Source organism: Ambystoma mexicanum, chromosome 9 (genome assembly GCF_040938575.1).
Source record: "Ambystoma mexicanum isolate Mex_15411 chromosome 9, UKY_AmexF1_1, whole genome shotgun sequence".
Taxonomy (NCBI): domain Eukaryota; kingdom Metazoa; phylum Chordata; class Amphibia; order Caudata; family Ambystomatidae; genus Ambystoma; species Ambystoma mexicanum.
This window is the reverse complement of record NC_090931.1, coordinates 663,776,566-663,790,848: the sequence shown is the minus strand read 5'-3', so window position 1 is coordinate 663,790,848 and position 14,283 is coordinate 663,776,566. Positions and strand designations below refer to the sequence as shown.

Genomic DNA, 14,283 nt, shown 5'->3' with positions numbered 1-14,283 from the left:
GAGACATTCAGGGAAGGGAGGAAAACTTGTAAAACATAAATTCTCCATCAGAAAACGATGCGCATAGATTCAAGGCCTAAATTCTCAATAGTTTGTAGGTGAGAATAGTGTGACAGATGGCTTAAGTAAACACTCCAAATCCCAGAGGCGGTTCAAGGCTTTTTATTGACTTCTTTAGTAGGGCGCTTGAGCTGCCCCTCACCTGCTCCTCTATATGAAGCGTTTTCCACGCTAGCTTAGGCATCCGTAGACGATGGGTTAGTATATAAAGACTATTAACCTCTACTGCCTAATCTCTAGATAGAGGTCAACGAGGCTCAAAAAGGGAATGTCTTTTCTATCTAAACTACCTCCGGGACTTGCTAAGCTAGTCCTACACTATCAATGTTGTTAGTGACTACAGAGATTACAGGGCTGTGCCTTTCAGTTGCTCTGCCCGGCTCAGTCTCCTTCCTCTCACTTCCTGATGTTCCTCTCCCCATCTCTGGCTGCTATTCTCCTCTCACTACTCTCCTGAATCTTACATCACCCACCTTCTCCCCTTCTCCCCATGGCTCCCTCCTCTTGACGTCCGATGCTCATCACTCTCCTTCTACTACTACCTACCTCCACCCTTTGATGTGACTACTCCTTCCACACTCCCCGCCACCAAACCACTGCTACCTCCTCCACACTACTACTATACTCCACCCACTACACCTTCTACTCACCCTCCTTTCACTCTGAAACTCACTTTCTACACTCCCTCTAACACTAGCTCTAACCTGGCTTGCACGCACACTCACCACACAGTAACACTTGCTCTCACCATACAATGCCGCACCAGTTCTTCAATTTTCTGCCACGCTCCAATCTACCATCCTTCCTACTGCAGGTCTATTGGTCTGCCACTTCCTTCTCCTCTTACCTCCCTGAACAACCCACACCCTCCTGCTTCTTGTTGCCCCTCTTAAGCTCTCCCTCCTCCTACTTAAATTGCATTACTAGCCCTGACCAAATTGGCCCTGTCTTTCCCACCCAAGGTGGCTATCAAGTAATATTATCCTCACCAAAAATATCGCCGTACATATGGTCATCGGGAACGGCCATAGGCGATATTTTTGGTGGGGATAATTTATGGGGTAAATGGATGGGGGGGTTGCGGGGGTGTCCCCCGCAGGTTCCATGGGGTAATATCGCCGCAAAAATATGGCGAAATTTTTGTATGGCAATATTTTTGCGGCAATATTATCACATGGAACCCCAGGGTGTGGGCGGGAGGTTGCAATCAGTGTAGTTTTCTAATAGCCGCATAAGCCCTGCCCGTTTTCTTCTGCCAGGGTTGCCGAGCTGCAACAATGGCGGCCCACCCTGAAGAGGGTTTCAGTTCATGCTAAGGGGCCGCTTTGTAATAACCCCCAAGGTAAGAGGAAACTAGTTAAGAGAACACTGTGTGTTTGTAAGTACTTGGTGCAATAGGTCTGATGCAGCAGAGAAAAGGTTATTTGGGCGTGTTCACTTTCGGTAAAGGGGCTCGTATACCTTTTTTTGAAGGTCTAGTGCAGCAGCTTGGCTCCATTTGTGCCAGTCTCTCTCTCTTGGACTGACTCTCGGTCTCTCTCTCTCCTGTTTCTGAGGCTCAGATGACCGTCAGTAGTTAGTGTGAAGTGCTGATGAGTTGCAGTCTCACTTCTGGTTTTACACGCGAAAGAGAAAACCTGGCCAGCATTGTCTTCAAGAGGGATTAGATGGTGAAAGTTTGTCCTGTAGTAGCAGGCACTTGGGAAGGGGGCAGGAATTGGTGCCATCTCAAGTGCCACTGCCCCCCTCTGGGGTAGAGCTGGATCTAGCTTCCACCCTGGTAGTCTCCAACTGCAGGGTGAGAGCGGTTCCTATACCCCCTGAAAAGGTCGGGTTGCTGACTTGTAACAATAGAAAGGGAAGGTATGTGTGAGCCATTTCACCCTTCAAGTGCCCTACACAGCTCTTAAGGATTCAGAGAACCACAAACATGTTTCACCCTTATTACAAGATCATTAGTAGGGCTGAATTCCGTTCTGCCAGCCGTGGAAGAGAAACCTGTTCCAATTTCGACCTGTTTTGCCCAAAACCTGCATTCCGCCACCCCGGCATATCAAAAAACGGGGTCATGAAGTTTCTCGTGCTGTTGCTCAAACCCAGCACAAATCAAAACGAGTGGCACAAAGTTTCTCATGCCGCTGTGTGAAACCTAGCACAGATCGAAAAGTGCTGCACAAAGTGTCAAATGCTGCTGCGCAAACCTAGGACGAATCAAACAAAAAAAGTGTGCACAGTTTCTCTTGCCGCAATGTGAAGCTAGCACAGATCAGGAAAAACCATGCAAAGTTTCTCATGATGCTGCATGAACCTATCACAAATCGTAAAACTGCGCAAAGTTTCTCGTGTTGCTGCTTGAAACTAGCATGGATCGAAAAAGACCCATGTGAAGTTTCTCGTTGCACTAAACGAAACCAACATGGGGACGGAACACCACGCTCTCTACGAAACTGCAAATAAATGGGCGAAATTTCGGTGGCGGCAGAACCGTAATGCTGATTTCATCGAATTGGGGGGGGGGTCGGATTTCAGTGAGAATTCTGCACTTTTTGCTTCGTGGGTGGACATTATGCTCAACCCCTCCTCATCAGAATAGTATAGTCTGAAACCTTGTGGTGGGAGCATTGCGTTGCATTGAAAAATCATAAGTATAATATAGCACATCCAATGGCTCACAGGTTTCACCTGGGTTCGCCTGAAGTTGCTTTGGGCTCTAGCCTGTCTGGAACAAGCCTTCATCTTGCATGGCCGCCATTTTGGAATCCAAGCCTTCCTCTCTGTCACTGCATGGCAAAGTCTCGGAAGGACACAGGTTGCTTCCCCAGTGTTTGAACCATCCTTTGACACTCTATCTGAATCTCCTTGATGTGGAAAGAATTCTAGCTCTTGCTAACTTTGTCACTTTGTATCCTCAGTGAGGGAGCACAATGAGCTAGCAAGTCTCTAATTTGTGGGTAAACAAACTGCCAGAAACCCTCAAACAGACAACTCTATCACGCACTGTCATTCTGGGTTTAGGGAGTATCCCTTGGTTTTTGAAATAACATAACAGGTTTATTTGTAGAGCGCACGTTCACCCCCAGAGCTGCATCCTGGTGCTTATGACAGGTATTCATTTCATCAACCTCGGAAGGATGAATGGCTAAGTGGACCTGCCAGAATTCGAACCTGTGACCATGAGGTCGAACAAAAGCCCCTGTAGTGGATGCATTAGTCCACTGTGTCACAGACCAAGCTCTTTTCTGCCGTCTGACGTGTTACAACACTAACAGCATGAGTTTTGAAAGTATCCTGAGTTTGAAACTTACTGCAGATGAATCAAGATGTTCGTTTTCTCTCTCAGGGATTGTGGGTCTGGCTAGAGGGTCTTTAAGGCACTGGCAGCTGGGCAGGAGGTCAACATAAATACTTCCTGTGACTGTCCCCTGCCCCATAATGGGAACCAAGGGTGTGATGACCTAGGGGACTCCCCCCTGGCACATCTGGGACCCTATGGGGCCATCATCCACTGGCTCAGCGAGGCACCCAGATCCAGTCCCCCATATGGTGATTCCCAAATTCATGCAGGGGACTTTGGGCAGCATTACGAGTTTGGTGGTATTCCTGGGGTAAATCTGCATGGCGTAGAATTTAATCTACCCTAAAATCCCACTTACCTGGCTGGTTTCTGACCCCACCGTTATGTCTCTTTAACTTTGTAGTCCTCTGAATAGAAGATTATTTTCTGAAACCTTGAGCCATAATGGATAGCTGTAGGTCAAGAAGGATAAGCTACTGTAAGGAAGGCCTGGTATCAAACAGTGACGACAGACACAAGTGATCACAGTTCAAAGGTGTTTATTGAACTTCAAATGGGTTGAACGCCTAGCTAAATCTAAGGATGAGAGCAAGCTACGACCATCAAATAATGACGCGGTCGTAGTCAAGTCACTGTCAAATAAAAGGGCCTATACTAATAAACCTATTGCTACAGGGCAGACACTTTGGATTCTCGACCCAAAGGATACCGTTCAAAGCGCAGACATCAGTGCCTTATGCCAAAACCTCTTTTCCAATAGCAGTCGCTTACTGCAGAGTATCTGTCTTAACAAACAAAGTATCAAAGTACCATTCTTACCCGGATTTTACCTGCACAAGTTTTCACTTCTTTTATCACAATGTTCACACGTGGTCTCCCTCGTTTGAGCGCGGATCCTCTTGATAGCTCAATTTTTACATTTGGTCTTCCTTGTTCGGGCTCGCACCACGGACCTCCCTTGTTTGGGCTCGGATTTTCTTTTTACTAAAATGGAAGACTTTTGACTGATGGGTTTTGCTTAAACCATCAGGGGACTACTTCGATTCACTTCACACGATTGGCTTCATGAATCTTCTACTTTCATTTCTCTTGGCGGGAGACCTCCGATTGAGCACATTCACAGTGCCGGACCGCTATGTTAACGGTATCGTATCTTGCCTTCTTAAGTTCAAACATTCATCAGCAGTTTAACCTTATTCGCATCTTTCATCACATGCATTCAACAATGTTCGTTCCTGTGCTCGTTATACAATGTTGCCGCTTGCAACCTTGACTACAACACAGACCGGTATAGCATCGCTCTCCCCAACCCATTGGCAGTGTTGATCTCTCTGGTTGTTCTTTGTTCTTGGAGCCAAGGACAATACCACGGCGGCTGCTGCTGCTCCTCCTCTCCGCCTTGGTTAGTTATGCGGGAGGGCCCTTGGTATCTTCGACACACAATGCAGGAATCTTCAGTCTGGTTTCCTAGTCTTACGCTTTCTTCCTTGAAGGTTTCTTGAAAGTAACAGCGTCTTGCCGAACGAAAATGTCAAGGGTATTTTCCTTCTTATGACCTCTTCTGGGTTTGCCGTCTTTCTCCCCTCGTTCAGCTGCCGACTTGAAACTGCTGTTCCTTCATGTGCTTTGCCTCAGTGTGCTCTCATGCTCCGCCTTTTATCAGTGTGGGCAAGTTTAATGGAAGCCAGTTGTGAGTGATTGTCAGTGATTGCCTGACTTTGACCGACTATTGTAGCGGGACACGTCAGGTACACTGCTCGGGTGTCAGTCTGTTTTCTCCCAGAGCGGGCTGTCCGTGTGAAATTGTTGGAGAAGGGAGGGGTAAGCTTCTGACATATCCTACCTGGTAGGATGGGGTAAAGGTGTTGTAGGGGTAGGGATACCGCGTCTCACCATCAATCATGCCACTCCTTGAAGACCCCTCACCTAGGAGATCCTCCCACACTGGTCCACCCCCAGGCTCTGGATCCAAAGGCGATGGCCATGCCCTTGCCACCTGAGAGAGAGATACGCGGGGACTAGTAGGCGAGACACCTTCTGGTTTCTCACACTACTAATATGCAACATTAATAGCATAATGGCCCTTCAGCATTTAACCCTTTTCAGGACCAAATCCTTTGGGGAACTGGTGACTCACCAGCAGTTTGCACCACAATTAATTCTAGATTTCCTTTTTATTGCATCTTTTTATTATACATAGCAAGACTAATGCACTTGCTCTAGCTAATCCAAAGTATAGCAATGTTTTGTGTGGGTGCACTGAAATAGGTATTTTGTTTTTCTTTGTTCTTTTATGAATGATTATGTAAATCTGTGACACATTTGGCATTGTATTTAGTTTTCTTGTATTTGTAATCCTGATGTTCATCCTAATTGAACTGTGTTGTGTATAAATAAAGAATAAAACAAGAAAACTCACAAAGGCTCTTTACCAGTGGTAGTGAAATGCTTAGCTTTTTAACAGCATCTTCACCTCTTGGAGGGTCTGCATTGGCTTTAAATACATAAAACATTGAGTTAACTAAAATACAGGTTTCGAGTGAATGAGTTCAAGCTCATGATATGGGATACATTACTCACCGTAATCGTATTTCTGATGCTTGAATCCGCTTAGATTCACATGCTGTGCATAGGCCGACATCTAGTGGAAGCTGTGGAGTATTAGTTTGTTTTTTGAAACTCAAAAATGGGCGTCCACACAGGGCGTGCCAGTAATACTATCCCTAGTGTGACGTCCCCTGTACCCATGATCCCTCACGCGTCTAGGACCCTCAGATTGTATTCTTTCTGACATGAGGTAGCATGAGGAGTAGCGCGAGTACAGATTATCCAAGCAGATAGATAGAAAGATAAGACTACAAGCATCCATGCGCCTTATCTCAGAGGGGAGGAAGGGTGGGCCGCATGTGAATCTAAGCCGATACAAGCATCAGAAATACGATTACGGTGAGTAATGCATCCCTTCTGAGGCTTGTGGAATCTGCTTGGATCACATGCTGTGCATAGATTATCGAGCAGTGCTAGAAGAAGGAAGTGGGATGTGAGAAGGATCATGAGCAAATAAAGGTCTTAGAACCGCTTGTCCCACTTGTGTATCTGTCTTGGAATGCAGTAGTGCTGAGTAAATGTGTGAATAGAGCTCCAGGTAGCTGCTTTGCAAATGGTGTCAAGGGGTACATTTGCAATGAAAGCCAGAGTGGCCCCAATGCCTCTTGTAGAGTGGGCTCTTGGCGTGAAAGGTAGAGTTTTTTCAGAAAGGGAGTAACACAGCTGGATACAATTTATAATCCACTTTGAGATGGCACCTTTAGAGACGCGATCTCCCTCTCTGCCTGTAGCTACAGAGACAAACAGTTGGTCTGTTTTCCTTAGCGGTCTGGTTTTGTTTACATAGTATAGGACCGCCCTACGCACATCTAGGATGTGTAGTTTCACCTCAGCCGAGCTTTGGGGGTCTTGGAAGAAAGCAGGAAGCTCGATGGACTGGTTAACGTGGAATTTAGAAATAAACTAGGTGAGAACCTAGGGTGTGTACGTAAAGCCAGTTTCTTTTTAACAGTAAAGAAAGGATCCTGCACTGACAGAGCCTGAATTTCACTGACCCTTCTTATAGATGTAATGGCTACTAAGAAGGCAGTCTTATAAGTCAGGTGTTTGAGAATGCTTTTATGCATGGGCTCGAATGGGGGGCCCATGAGTTTAGATAGCACCCCATTAAGGTCCCATCCTGGTGGTGGGTTAGAATTTGGAGGGTGAAGTCTCTTTACCCCTTCCATGAAGGCTTTAACCACTGGTACTTTCCACTACGACACCTTGTTATGGGAGGTGGTGTATGCTGACAGAGCTGCCAGGTGTACCTTCAGTGAATTAAATACCAACCCTGCATCCAGCAGGTGGAGCATGTAGGTGACAATAGTGGAAGGAGTGCAATCAACTGGGTTGATTTGCTTATTCTGGCACCAGATAACTAATATTTTCCACTTGTCAAAGTAGCAGTGCCTCATACATCTCTGAGGTAAATTGAGATGTCCAAACTCTATGACCTCAGGAGCCATGCTGCCAGGGGTGTCCAGACATTTGGTCGACCTAAAACTGGTTGAATGACATTTGGTCGACACAATTTGGTCGAAAACCAAATGGTCGAATTTTTTTTTTAAATTATATAATTATTTTTCGGGTTTTCGTTTTTTACAAAAATGGGTTTTTAGAAAAAAAAGGGGGTTAGGGGGGGACCCCCCCCCCCGCAAAAAAAGGGGTGAAAATAAAAAAATTCGACCATTTGGTTTTCGACCAAATTGGTTCGACCATTTGTCTGGTAACCGCTGCCAGGTTCATTGAGTTGGGTTGAGGATGCACTGTCTGACCTCGGTGCTGGGACAGTAGGTTGTACCAGCACGGGAGTTTGATGGGTTTGCACACCGCTAGTCTGCGTAAGTGTGGGAACCACGGTTGCCTCGCCCACATGGGAGCAACTAGGATGAGCATCATCGATTCCCTGTGCATCTTGTTGACCACCTTCCTGATGAGAGGGATTGGTGGAAAAGCATACGCAAACATCCCTGACCAGTTCATCCACAGGGCGTTCCCCTGGGAGTCTGGTTGGGGGAACCTGGATGCGAACCCTGGGCACTGTCTGTTTTCGCTTGTGGTGAATAGGTCTATAGTGGGGAAACCCCACTGAGAGAAGGGAGATTCTACGATTTCTCTGTGTAGACACCATTCGTGTACTTCTGGGAGGGGATCTCTGCTCAAAGCATCCGCCAGAGAATGGAGATCCCCTGGAACATGTTGAGATGACAGGTAGATGTTCAGTCTGAGTGCCCATATACAAATTTTCTGGGCAAGCTTGGACAGATTTGGCGAACAAGTCTCTCCCTGCTTGTCCAGGTAAAACATTGCTGTTGTGTTGTCTGTCAGGATCTGCACTGACAGGTTCAACAGGTAGGGCTCGAACACTTGAAGCGTTCTGAATACTGCCTGAAGCTCTAGCAGATTGATATGATTCTTGGCCACTGTGTGAGACCATAGACCCTGAGCTATGTAGTGGAGAAGGTGTGCTGTCTGTTGTGACTACATCCTGTACCTCGGGATTGTAAAAGGGTTTCCCCTTTGACAGGTTTTCCCTTGTCCACCAGTGAAGACTTTGTACAAGTGTTGGCGAAACGACCACTAGATCGTTCCACTGACTGCTTGTCCGAGACCACTGTTTTGCCAACCATTCTTGCATGGGACGCATGCACAGGCGCGCTTGGGGGACCAGGTAAATACATGACGCCATCATGCCCAGCAAATGCGACGCTTTGCGCACCGTTATCTGGCGACCGGCCTGATATAGCGGAATTTGCAGCAGTAGATTCCAAATTCTTTCCTCTGATGGAAAGGCCAACTCCTCTTGTGTGTTTAGGACAGCTCCTAGGAACTGTTTGGAGGTGCTTGGCACCAGACTTGACTTTTTTTCATTTATGGAGAAACCCAATTCAAAGAGGAGGTCGATAGGTCTCTGAATGTTTGATCTGCAAATTACTGGGGTCTCCCCTGTGTTGAGCCAGTCGTCCAGGTAAGGGTACACTGGGATTGCCTCCCTGCGTAGGTGTGCCGCCGCCACCGCCAGTACTTTGGTGAATACCCTTGGACCCGAGGCTAACCCGAAGGGCGGTACCTTGAACTGGTAGTGCTGACAGTCCAACTTGAAGCGCCAGAATCTTCTGTGCGCTGGGAACATGGAAATATGAAAATGGGCATCTTTCATGTCCAATGTTGCCATGTAATTCCCCCTTTTTTAGGAGGGGGATTACCTCTTGGAGAGTAGTCATGCGAAAATTTTGGGGCTTGACATACTTGTTTGCAGGCCGCAAGTCCAATACCGGGCGCATTGTCAAATCTTTTTTTGGCACAAGGAAGTAAGTTGAATAAATACCCTTCTTTACCTAGTGTCCTGGGACGAGTTCTATCGCGTCCTTTGCTAGAAAATTGGCGATCTCTTCGAGGAGGATTTTCTGGTGGTCTAAGGAATGTACCTTTTGACGTGGAGGGTGGTTTGGGGGACGCTCTAACAATTCTCTGCAGTATCCTGCAGACACTGTGGACAGCACCCATCTGTCTGATGTGATCCCTTCCCAAGCTTGGGTGAAGTTGGAAATGCGTCCCCCTACTGGAGATGCGTGAGAAGGGACCCTGAACGGAATGTCAATGCTTTGCGGGAGGCGTGCCGCCGCCTCTATTGGGGCTGCCTCTACCCTTACCGCGTCCCCTTTTGTTACCCCTGCCATAACTTTGGGTAGACTGCTAGTTATTGTTATTCCATGGTGTACCCTTCCCCTGGGAATAGTTGGAGCCTCTTTGTGAATTTTGGCCGTGTGGGCGACAAAAATTGCCATTCCCTCTTTGATTAGGGGGTTTGTTGGTTAATTGGCCCAGGGATTTGAGAGTCTCGTACTCATCTTTGGCATTTTTTAATGTGTCCTCTACCGCCTTGCCAAACAGTAGATCAGGCTCCACCGGTTTGTCTATTAAGAATGCTTGTGTCTCGGGTTTAAATCCAGATTGTCTTAACCAAGCATGCCTTTTGATAACAGTGCTCTCTGCTATCAGCCTGTCGGCGTTATCCGCGGCAACAAAGGTTGCTTTAAGGATGCAACCGGGCACAGCTCTTCCCTCTGAAGCAACCTGTGCCAGCTGGCCTTTTAAAGGTTCCGGGACGGAGTCGATGAGTGCCGCAACTTCTTCCCACTGATGGCACTTGTAACTCGCCAGCAGGGTGGTGGAGTTGGCAATCCTTGCCTGGTAGGCGGAAGTGGAAGCTACCTTCCTTCCCAACCCATAGATCTTTTTGCTCTCCTTGTCGGGGGAAGCTTCAGACGATGATACGGGTGTTCCTGCCCTTTTTCGGGTATTAGTCACTACCAGGGAGTCCGGTTTCAGTTGCCCCCTTATGTACAGCGGGTCTGACTGGGCTGCCCTGAATAGTTTTTCGATCCTGGCCTGGGGTTTACTGCCCTGGTGAGGTTGGGATTGAGAAGGGAAGGGTCTATCCTCCTTTGTATAGACTTGAGAATAGGGGTGGCCTGGGCAACGGGTCTCTTTTCTCCCGCTAGTTCCTCAGCAAAGTCCCTCTCCTTCTGTGCTCCCTGAGTATCTATGCGGAAGTGTTCTGCCGCTCTAGACAAAACCTCATTTAAGAGAGGTTGGTTGACGACCGGAGAGTCGGTAACCGGAGGTTCTTTGCCTACTGGGGAGTCTACTCTGTAGGCTTCTGGGTCATCCTCGTCCTCCTCTTGGTCCTTGTCATCCCCATAGTAATCCATCCAAGTTTGGTCGTCCAACGTGGTCAATTCTGGATCTACATTTAATGGATCTTCATCATACTGAGAGTATGGCTGTACGTAGAAAGGGTCAGAAGACCGACTTTGCGTTGGCACCTCAACTCGAGGTTTCTTACCAGGGGGTTGCGGGTCCCTAGACCCTGAGGGAGTAGCCCCGTCAGGGGTATAAGAGAGGAAGTGCTCTCGATTCTTGGCATAGAAGTCTGCTAGGGATGACATTCTAGACATTACTCTGTCTATATCCTCACTTGACCATTCTTTAGAGCTAGGGATTACCCTTTCCTGGGAGGGTTTTCCTGCTATATCCTGACTGGACCTATGGCCTTGTGCAGGGGTCTTGGATATTTTTACAGAAAACCTGTCTTTATGTTGTGATGCAGATGAAGGCAGAGAATGTTTCTTCTGCTGCTTTCCCCCCTCCCCTTGAGTGGAAGAGTGCTTCCCTGGAGTTTTCACCTTTTCTGAGCTTTTCGACATCTGGCGTTGGGGTGTAGTGTCCCTTTCCTTAGAGTGTGGAGATTGGGACACGGGAGTAACCGTCACGCGGTCTGCTGACGCTGACTCATGGAGTGCGGCCTGGGGATGGTGGTTGGCTTCGTCTTCCGACGATCGAACCTCTGTTACTTTAGTGAGCGAGGCACTCTTGGCAACAGTGGATGGTTGCCTGGTATCATGCAGCGATCTTGATCGAGAACGCCCAGGACACCGATTCGGTTGACCGTTCTCTGTGTGCCTCTTTCTGGGAACTCGCGCGTCGAGTCTCGGTTGGACTTCGAGTATTTAGTGGAAGTGGTGTGGGTAGCACTCATGTCGCCGGGGGTGTTCCCCATAGCTGCCCTGCCGGACAACCTTCCGAGGTCGGGGACTTGCGCTTGGCTGTCTCTCGACGCCACGTTGCCCTCGCCGTCCAATAGCACGGCGTCGCTGCCATCACTGAAGGCGCCCTCCGCTTCCATGGCCTCTCGTTGCCTGGCGTGGTGGGCCCAAAGTTTGCTCGAACGGTCTTTTAGAGTCTTCGGCTTGGGGTGGTCCCTCGGCAGAGGTTACAGGTGGCGTGTCTGTCAACCCAAGGGTACTTGCGGTTGCACTTGGGGCAAAATTGGAAAGGGGTACCCTCCATACGCACCCTGTGGCAGCGAGCTAGTGTGTGTTGGAATATATAAGAAAATGTGTGTGTGTGTGTGTGTGTATATATATATATATATATATATATATATATATATGAATGTAGATATGTGCCACCCCCCACTCTCCCTACTTGCAGGGCAGAGGCCTTCCAAGGCCCGGGCCGAGGCCAGAGGCCTTCCGAGTCCCAAAGTCTGTCGTGCAGCTCTCGACGGTTGTATTCTTCTCCGGGCCGGCGTCTATCTTCGGTGACTCAACGTTGGGATGGAGAAAATGGGGAAATATGATATTTTGCAAAATTATGGCTAAAGCCAGGGAAAACTCAGCGGGATGCTTCCGACCAGTATGGCGGAAAAAAACAATCTGAGGGTCCTAGACGCGTGAGGGATCATGGGTACAGGGGAAGTCACACTAGAGATAGTATTACTGGCACGCCCTGTGTCGACGCCCATTTTCGAGTTTCGAAAAACAAACTGTAATACTCTGCAGCTTCCACTAGATGTCGGCCTATGCACAGCATGTGATCTAAGCAGATTCCACAAACCTCAGAAATATATATATATATATATATATAAAAACTTGAGTCTTGGAATTCTTTTGCAAAACATTACCTGTACAAAACTAGTATTTCCATCAAAATATACATAAAGAAAGTTATCTTGTTCAACCTAGTAGTGTGACGACATGTCTAGCTTGTCAATGCCTGCAACCTTAGAATGTATGGCTGGAGCGGTCGCATCTGCCATGTTCCTTATTTAACTGGAAGTACTGTAGAAGCTACTTCTTTGCCTTCAGATAGCTAAAAGTGAAATTCCTCAGTCACTTCCAATAGCACATTTGTCCAGGTTGTTCCAATGCTGTAGCATTGTTAATCTGTTGCAAGGATCAAATAACATTTTGTAAAATTATTTTTGCATGGAGTCTCCTAAGCTTTAGCAAAACACATGAAGGCTAAAGTGGTGAGCCTTTTGCCTTGCCTCAGCCTGCTGTGACAACTGCATGTTGCACTGATGAGCTTGCCAGGATCGCAAAGGTTGCACAGTTGGAGTAATGCATTTGAGGTCTAAGGATTTGGAAATATGAGACTCTGTGAGGCTTCTGCCCCACATGTGAGGATTGTCTTTATTTCTTATTGCCAATATATTGAAATCCTCCACAGCTTTTGCTATGATCATAGTGCATAGTTTTGTTGGATGCAAAAAATGGGCCCTTCTTTGATCTGACCTTGGACAGTAAGTGTCAATTCTTGCCATTATCCCCAGTAGCCGTTCCCCTTGATGGTCAGTTTAAGGATTTTCCTCTGGTGCAGGTAAAGTAGCAGGGACTGGCTAAGGCTAAGGTACTGTTGCCTGTGCCTATAATTTCAAAATATTCCTAGCCTTCTATGATCCTGCAGCTGCTGGTGGAGAAGGCGTGTTTTTAAAACTCAGGTCCTTAAGAAACTGTTGACATGGATGATTTACCTTTTGGACATTGCGTTGAGCTCATAGTAAGCTCCAAAATAGGTGGTCTTTCTGCAGCAATACACAAAGGTTTGGTGAATTGGGCCCCAGAATCTGCCGATCAACTCCAGCCCAGCTTGTTCTTGTATTGATTGGTGGCTGAGGCGGGGGCACCAGGTCCGTGACTGTGACCTATTTGTACTATAAGAAATTGCTTGCTTATGAGACACCTGTAAGGAAATTATTGAAGTACGTACAACAGTGGTTGCAACCCTCAGATTGTCAAAGAAAGGCACTGCCGGTTTCAGAACTGCATCTGAATCGACTGTACTGAATATCCCTGACCTGTGCTATCACAACGTATAACTTGCAACAAAGTGTAACATCACTTCTGGTACAGGACGCTTTGTCTAATGATCGAGTACAAGTCCTTAGCAATCTAATAGGTGCATTTGCGCAAAAGGCACAAGTGTTGACAGGATGGAGGTTCCTGGATCAAATCACAAGGTTTAATGCAAGCCAGATCGGAGAAGTTTCCAGCACAACCAATGCACTTCTTGAGCCCAGTTGTGTACAGCATGTGACAGAGCGAGGTAAATGGATTGTAAATTAGTTTAACAAAGTTTTCAGTTAGTAAATAAAACAACAACAAAAAAACAATCACATTAGAGCACATATGTAGAGTGGCAGTCATTTCCCTGGCATATTGGCAGCCGATAGTTGAGATGTATTTTCTGACCTGCATATAGGCAGGAAAATTGGGAACGAGTTGTGACAGTTGATGACACAATTATGTAGAGGAACACTGCATGCAGATGGACATTAAGAAATTTCAGAGACAGAAATCTTTATATGCTTTTCCAAACCTGACTGCAGTGCAAGCAATCCATACTATTTTGTTTAATTGTTCAAAGTGCGGACCTGGCTTGAGAGTAGGGTAGCCCGCATTTGGGGTGGCATATTTAAACAGTAGTGCGGTGCTGCGGCTGTGTCTCCATTGGGAGTTGTCCTTGGTCAGGTGTTGAAAAAGCTACATTTT

The 14,283-nt window shown here is 47.1% G+C and overlaps 1 protein-coding gene across 1 annotated transcript in view; it reads right to left on the bottom strand.

The window, feature by feature from the left end:
• Window positions 1–14,283, bottom strand: part of LOC138488472 (caspase-10-like) — a 254,906-nt gene that overhangs the window by 35,495 nt on the left and 205,128 nt on the right. The window lies entirely within an intron of this gene.